Genomic DNA, 8931 nt, shown 5'->3' on the forward strand with positions numbered 1-8931 from the left:
AATTAATAATAATAATAATAATAATAATAATAATAATAATAATAATAATAATAATAATAATCCGTGGCGCTACAGCTCTTTAAGGGCTCAGATCGACCAGCCGGCTCCTGGGTTTACGCCCATATGCTGAAACAGAGGTGGACGATCATCCAGCGGGAATGGAGGTATCGTGTAGTTAGTACGATGATCCCCCCACCCGTTATATCTGGCTTTCGTAACCGGATTTCGTTACCTGTCGTAGCTCCGCAAGTGCATCGCGATGCTGGGTGGGCACCGGTCCCAAACACTGGCGGAAATTTCACGAGAAAATTTTTTCCCTCATGAGGACTCAAACCAGCGCGCATTCGTAACGTGAGAACGCGACGCCACAGCGCGGAACAGTCATCTTTATTAAGAAGATCATATTTCTTATTTCTTTGAAAATTGTAGACTCCTCTAAAGTCGTTGTATAGAAATATTTGTTATTTGTATTCTTGGAATTTACCAATAGTATTATTTTTATGCTTAAATTTATAAGAAGAAGTACGTGAATTTATTTAACAGTTAAATATACAAATGTATTAAACTTACAGAATTAACCCTTAAGTCCAGTGAACGGATCTTTATATCATACGTGCTTTGCAAAACAGATCCTATTTTGTACGTTGTGTCCCCTTCACCTACAATTATAATCCAGTCACTCTCCAAGAAATGGAGCTGTGTTAGAAAGAGGGGGTGAAGAAACTGATCAGGAAAAGGAATTGGTTGGGGCACTGGCTGAGAAGAGACTGCCTACTGAAGGATGCACTGGAAGGAATGGTGAACGGGAGAAGAGTTCGGGGCTGAAGAAGATTTTAGATGATAGAGACATTAAGATATATGGATCAAATGCAGAGACAAAGAGGAAAGATTGGAGAATGCTGAGTTTGTAGTGAAAAACCTGTCCTTGGAAACAACACTATGAATGACTGAACTTCTGGCCTATCTTATTAACAGCCATAAAAGTGTATACAGTAGAGCATCGATTATCCGAATACCGATCAACCGAAACATCGGTTAATCGAAAGCGTTGCAGTCGGCAAATTCAAATTTGCTCGCACGCGATGTAGAAGTTTTGCTAGCGCTGTTTGCGAGAGTTAGCGGGGGGGGGGGGGGGGGAAACGAGTCTCAGCTCTGAAGGAAAAAAAAATTGGACTTCTTTTCCTAAACTGTAGGTCTACTTTAATGACCATTTTGAACTTGTCAAACTAGGCTAGCAGTTCTCTGTCTTATTTATTAGACGTGTGATACAAAATGTGTGTTTAATATCAGTGTTTCTTTGTTTCATACTGCTCCTGTGACACCGGTACAATTTGTTTTCGTAAATTATTGGCTATCCGAAAAATCAGTTACCCGAACACACCCCGTCCCCAATTGTTTCGGATAATTAAAGATCTATTGTAGTTCAGTAGTTAACATTATTCGTGTAACACCTTTGTCAGTTCTGTCATAAACTGCAACAAGTGATATTCTAAGCGTCTCTCCTTGAGGAGGAATAATTCAATGCTTTGTTCGTATTCTCTATTCCCCAAGAGGTCAATACATGAAAGCGAACCCATATTGTGTTTAAATTAATGATGGATAGCTTGCGCAAGGATAGTTGAACTCAAGGGACCGAAAATTCAGCCGTCTCGTCACTATAGTCTGACAAGAGATGTTATGCGTTTATAGTGAATTTTTTATATAAGGAAATTAAGAAAATCTTATGAATTTTAGAGCATTTGCTGAAAATGTTCTCCATTACTTTCCCTTTATATGTCGCAGAGAGCCGATCCCTTAGGTTTGATTCTGCCTTCATTCCAGTATGTATTTAATATTGCGAGTTATTAAGATTTAAAAATGTTTACATATAAATAAGAAGTGTTTCGTTTTGAAGGTTGAAATAATCTAAGAACTAACATCATACATATAATGTATTACGATTACATACGGTTTATGTAATCACAACACGCTCTTTGTTTACCGTATCTGTATCTTTTCCGACAGCATTGCATTTTTACATCTTACGCAGTTAAGAGTATCGTCCGCAGTGGGTTTTACGGGAGGCGCATTGCACATGATTGTCAACTGTTGCTTTTTAAAAATGTATGTTTCGTAGGCTATTGTATAATAAGATAAAAATTGCTAGATATAGCAGGGAGGAAATCTATAAAAATGACTAAATGAAATAAGGGTGAACCAGAAAGAACGCTCAAGGCGAAACTGATGACAAATACTTTATCTTAGATCTTTGCGATTTACAAATACAGAATGCCTTTGGAGTTTCATAATATTGTATTAAATCAAGTTTTTAAGATTACGTCACACGATGGACGCCGCTGTTCTCGGAGCACTCGCACAGTCTAGCCCAGAGTTGCTATAGTCGTACGCATACGATTATTTTGACTAACTGTATAGTTGCCTCGTTTAATTATTAGGCAGCGGCATTCCTTTTAAGATTTGTAGGTCTTTATTGCATGCACCGATAATAAAATGAAAATGCGACGTTGTCACGTCTTGTTTGTTGCTGTGATATATTAATATAACATGGATATGGGCTAGGCTTAATTGCTCAAAGCATGAGTTAATATGAAGATTATTTATATTTTTTAGATTATTTATTTTAAATTAATTATTTAAAGAAATAATTAAATGTTTCTCCATAAGGAAAACCGGAAAGATTGACTTTTTGTAATAATTCTTTTATTGTTAAGGACTGGCCCTTATTGTAAGTACTATATATTTCACGGCGAATGTAATCACACGTGAAACCATCTACTTTATTAAATTTTGTGACTTTGTGTCCACGCTTTTTAGGTGTCTTAGGTCCCTTTTTTACAATTTTACTTACAGTATTTCTATTTAATTTAAGAATTTTAGATGTCTCCGAAATTTTTCCTTGACCTAAATTGTTTTTCAGAACATACGTGTGAGCATTGCACACAAACGTTTGACACTGCTTACACAATTTTGGTCTAGCTTTTGAATTTGAATTGTTATTTAACTCTGATATGTTATTATTATTATTATTATTATTATTATTATTATTATTATTATTATTATTATTATTATTATTACCATCGTCGTTATTGACGGTTCCGACACTTCACTCGCTTCCCACGGCCTCCACATTTTTATTATACACTGAACTGTAATATAATTAATTTTCACTGTGAACTAGAACAAGACACACTGCTAAAATTTGCAACTCTGGTTTATACACTCCGCGTGGAGTATTGGAGCGGCCTTAAAAAGACTTGACGACGACAATGGACAGCGACATAATTAAAATTATTGAAACTACAAAGCTTCCGTCCTCTTTGACACCGCTAGCCTACTAATTGAACGTGGGTACTTTACGAGGTACGACCGCACTCTATGTCGTACGTAATTTTGTACGACTATTTCACTGAAGGGAAAAATTATTTTGGATCTTTAATGTTGGTTTATAATAATTAAAATAAAATTTGTGGTTAATTCGTCTCTTTTAGACAAGTTTTCTTCATTAAGTATATCCTTGACTAATATGAAAGAAAGATGCTTTAAAGGAAGATAAATGCTTTGAAAATCGATCTGGTAGCTATGCTTGCCATGCAAGCCATAATTTTTCATCTTCAGCTCTAGGTTTCACGTACACGGCGCGGTTATATCAAAGTATTCATTCATCCATAGTGTTCTGCCCAGGGGCAGGTCTTTCACTGCAAAGCCAGCATTCTCCAGTCTCTTCGTCTCGTCATATGATTATAAATCTTCAATCATCTGATATCTTCTGCTGCATCATAGTAATACAGGTTTAATTATATTAACTTCCTTGTTTGTTCGACAAAGGAAGTCTTTTATCATTGAAATAGTACCGCAGTAGCATTAAGAACGCGCCGACATTATAGAGATGTCGGGTTTGAGTCGACTGTAGATGAATTAAATTGATATAATTGTGAGCGCCGCATTGATTGATACTAAAATACCTGTCGCCAAAGATCAAATGTCTCCTGACTTTAAATATAACAAAGCTGTTTCTAACCAAACGGCATCATGTACGTTTTACGGCGATGACAGTATTGATGATGAAGAAATGGGTGGTGATTTGTTTCAATGCTGAATGTCATTGTGGATGCGAACAATAATTAATAGTATTCTTAATTAGAACTAAAATTTACTGGTAGATATAACCTATATAAATATAGGTTTATTTTACGATTCTTTATGCGATGCTTATCTGGCGTCAATGACATGAAGGTGACAAAGCCAGCGAAATGACTCCAGCGCCAAACGTTACCCAGCATTTGCTCTTAATGGGTTGAGGGAAAACCCCGAAAACAACCTCAGCAACCAGGTAACTTGTCTCAACAAGGATTTGAACCCCCGCCTGCTTGTTTCACAGTCAGACATACTAACCATTACTATACAGCGGTGGACTAGAATTGTATATTAGGAAGCTGAGAAATGTACGAAAATTTTATGCTGAAGTACGACAATTTTCATATGTTGGTACGACGATTCCAATTTCCTACTCTAGCCTCGAAGCTGCAACGCAGTGTTCTTCAGCATAGCGACAGGAACAGTAGCGATTTTTCAAAGATTTTGCGAAATTGTTCCACTCACAAGTATAGAGACGGAAATCGTTTTCTTTCGCTAGTCATAATACATGCGTCGAAGTAAATATTATTAAAGATGTGTTCATTTTATGCAGTACATTTTTTATCGGCTTAATGAAGTACTACCGTTCGTGGTTTCCGTCTGTGAAAAAATATGGTAAAAGGGACGAATATTTCCGAAGACCTGTGCCCGAAATTTGTACATTATTTTATGTGTAGGGTCTATATAAATATTTTATGATAATAATACTTGGCGTCATTTCACTGGTCATTAATTCCGCCTTTGTCACTAACAGCGCCGTGTCCACTAAAATAACAAGGGCGTTCCAGTTCGTGAAAACATCCATTTCGAGCCCTGGATATCACTGCACATTCCACACAGCGGGAGGCTGTTATTGAACATGAATATCTGAAATGTCTTACTTTAAAAGCCGCGAAGTGTTACGTTGTATTCCTGAAAGCCCATCTGACAACACTGACAACACTGTATTTGTTGCGAGGAGGCCGAACGGCTATTCAACTTCTTTAGCTCGCTAAGTTTATGAATGACATAATGACCGTGAGTCACATGTTGTTGTATAGAAGGCGTATTTGTTTTGGTATCGCTTTGAAACTGGATTCCGCGAATGGCTCGCTTGACAGAGGTTTCGTCTGTACGGCATAGAGATCCGATTATTTTTAGATGCATTGTCATGAAAACGTCATTCTCTCACCTGGGAGTGCGTCATGCTAAAGACACGGGACCTTGTTCCACGCAAGATGGTGTCTTGCAACAGCAAATTATTACAATCCCAAAAATTAAGAAAATGTTAAAATTGGCACAATTGCCAGACGAAGTTACTATTCCAAATTATTACACATCCGAATTCCTATCCATAATTAAGCCTAGTATTTATCTTCAAGGTTCATATTTGATGTACGCAATTAAGTTAACATTGGTACGAGATAAAACTTATCAATTATAAAAGAATATTCCCTTTCCAGTTGTTTTCAAGAATCAAACAGGTGTAATGACTGTAACAAAGAGTGAACATGATGAACAAGTTAAAATTATACAGGGTGTCTCAGGAGAAATGTGAAATACTTCAGAATACTGTAGTTTGGTTAACATATATCGATTTAACCTGATGTAGTCCTACATATGCCCGAAACGTAACGGTTGGGAAGTCACTGATGGGCGAACTTTTAAATGGAGGTAGGCATTATAATTAGATCTATTTCTTCGTTTTAGAACATTGTAATATAATATATTATTGAAAGTGCTGCATCTTGTTTTATTCCAATGTTTATTTCATAATTAAATATAAACTCAGTAAGAAAATAATTATAATAATTACGCAAGAGAAATTACGAAGGTTATCATGCTTATGGATTCCATGAGTTGTAAATTCATATCAGCTATCGGTACCGGTTCTCTTTCGGGCCTAAATGAAACACTTGGTAGATTGCTAGTTTTAGATAACATTCAATAAATATAGAAAACACAGAGCTAGATGGAAGCCTTCGATTGAGAAAACATCGTCTATATTCAACAGCAGCCAATGCAGTTACAAAATCCACAAAGAAAAAATACATCTGCGTATTAACTACGTGAATACACGAATTAAATGTCAAATGAACGTGTATTCAATTGTGTGTGCGTTGCGGTGCTCAGATGCTGCCGCGCACAAAAGATCTGGCATAACACGTCTAGACAGTATAGTATACGGAACCACAAGGCGTTGCAGTATTTCTCCCCAACCGTTAGACTTCGTGCATAAGTAGGATCAGGTTAAATCGATGTAGGTTAACACAAACTACATTATCTTGAAGTATATTATATTCCTCCTGAGACATTCTGTATATAACACGAACTGATGAAAACCATTCTGCTCGGTCCAGTAATTGCTCTTCTCTTAAGTTCCTACTTGCCATCACTTCTTGAATACCTTTCCTCCATGTTGTCTGTAGTTTTCCCCTTCCTCTTTTCCTTAGTGGAATCCATTCATGATAAAGTAATTATAAATAACTTAATAATTTCTCTTACATTCGTATCACTAACGTTTTTCTCCCCTGTCTTTCATCCCTCGCTCTTCATTTCCTAACAGACTATATACAGATATATTGTATCGTACTCTAACATTAAAATAACGTAAAATGAAAACGCAAGGATGATGGTAGCGATAACAAACATAATTAATCTTGGAAGTCAGTAAATTAGTTACATAAGTTTAAAATTAACGTAAAAAAAAAAATAAAGATCAAAGAGAATAGAAACAAAGAGGAAAGAAAACAATGGGTTCAAGGTCAGAATCATTGAAACAACCATCAGGATCCGGATGCTAGAAAGCCCAATTGATGTGAATAGAGGCCACTGCGGCGGAGCGTAATGTTTTTTGTTTTTACTGTTGGCGGGTGTTGAATTCAAGTGGAGATTAAAGCCAAAACTCAAGCATCAAGCATCAGGCTTGCCATACATACGACCAAAGTCGATACACATACAGTGTAGCACTGATTCGTATATGTGTTCGTAAGACTATTTTCAAATTTCATGGAATATTAAAAAAAATAATAAGAATATGGATTAACAGTACTTCAGTTCAGTGACTCGTGCGTAGTTTGTACATGAACTTAATCCGCCAGTTCGAAATACACTGGTTATTCTTACTTTGATACCTTCAAGATTAGAAATTTGAGTATATGTATTACAATAGATTGTCACAAATCTGCAACTGTTAATCAAGAAACGACTGTGTCTGTTACTGTAACAATCAGCAGTGCATTTCCGATCACTGAATTGTGACTTGTACCGAGACTCCAATTTTATAGGGAATTTATCCTTCCAAATAAATTTACAAAACGGAATTTCCATACCTTATATTAATTTCTCATGTCACACAATTTTCTTTTGCGATTCTTCTTCATTCAGTTGACATTTCTTCTTCATGGGTACGGAGTAACCAAGAAAACACTCCGAAGGACATATCGTATTGTAAAGGAGGCAAGACCAGCCTTGTGACCTTATTGTTCGTATTGTGATTTCTTTTCTGATGGTTCTCATTCTACCACAGTCTAGTACATACAGTCACGAAGCTCAATACGTAGTAAATATGTATCCATAGATAGTTGCTAACCACTAGGATCACTGCTATCGCCTCATTACAGACAATGCGAAATAATACCTGCACAGTCTATTGTTCCTAGTACCCTCAACAACTCAAGCTTCGTGACTGTATATACTAGACTGTGATTCTACTGTCTTTTTTCCTGGTTGTTCCTGTTCTGCTGTTATCTTTGCTGATTGTTCGTATTCTGCTGTCGTCTTTCCTGATGGTTCCTATTCTGTTGTCTTCTTTTCTGGTTGTTTCTGTTCTGCTGTCACCTTTGCTGGTTGCTTGTATTCTGCTGTCTTCTCCCCTGGTTGTTCCTGTTCTGCTATCATCTTTCCTGATTGTTCCTATTCTGCTATTTTCTTTCCTGGTTGTTCCTGTTTTGCTATCAACTATGCTGATTGTTCCTATTCTACTGTTTTCTTTCCTGGTTATTCCTGTTCTGCTATCATTTTTTGCTGATTGTTCCTTTTCTGGTGTTTTCTTTCCTGGTTGTTCCTGTTCTGCTGCCATCTTTGCTGATTGGTCCTATCTTGAGTTTTCTTTCCTGGTTGTTCCTGTTCTGCTGTCACCTTTGCGGATTGTTCCTATTCTGCTGTTTTCTTCCCTGGTTGTTCCTGTTCTGCTATCATCTTTCCTGATTGTTCCTATTCTGCTATTTTCTTTCCTGGTTGTTCCTGTTTTGCTATCAACTATGCTGATTGTTCCTATTCTGCTGTTTTCTTTCCTGGTTATTCCTGTCCTGCTATCATTTTTTGCTGATTGTTCCTATTCTGGTGTTTTCTTTCCTGGTTGTTCCTGTTCTGCTGTCATCTTTGCTGATTGTTCCTGTCTTGCGTTTTCTTTCCTGGTTTTTCCTATTCTGCTCCTAATTTTTCTTATTATACTATCTTCTTTCCTGATTCTTTTTGTCTTTCTGCCCTTCCCCATTTGTTCTATTCTACTGTCTTTTCTAATTTTTCCCCATTATGCTGTCTTATTTCCAGATTGTTTTTAGTCTGCTGTCTTTTTTCGTGAGTGTTCCTGTTCCTATTCTTTTGTATTCTTTGCTAACTGTTGCTTTTGTTCTCTATTCATTCCTGATCGTTCCTATTCTGCTGCCTTCTTCACTGATATTTCCTATTCTTCTTTGCTAGGCCTATTATACCGTGTTCCTTCCTGATCTGCTCCATTCTTTCTTGATCTTTCCAATTCTTGTATTTTTTCCTTGCTGTTCCTATTCTATTGCTTTATTTTCTGATTGTTTCTAA

The sequence above is a fragment of the Periplaneta americana genome, chromosome 17, assembly GCF_040183065.1.
Source record: "Periplaneta americana isolate PAMFEO1 chromosome 17, P.americana_PAMFEO1_priV1, whole genome shotgun sequence".
Classification (NCBI taxonomy): domain Eukaryota; kingdom Metazoa; phylum Arthropoda; class Insecta; order Blattodea; family Blattidae; genus Periplaneta; species Periplaneta americana.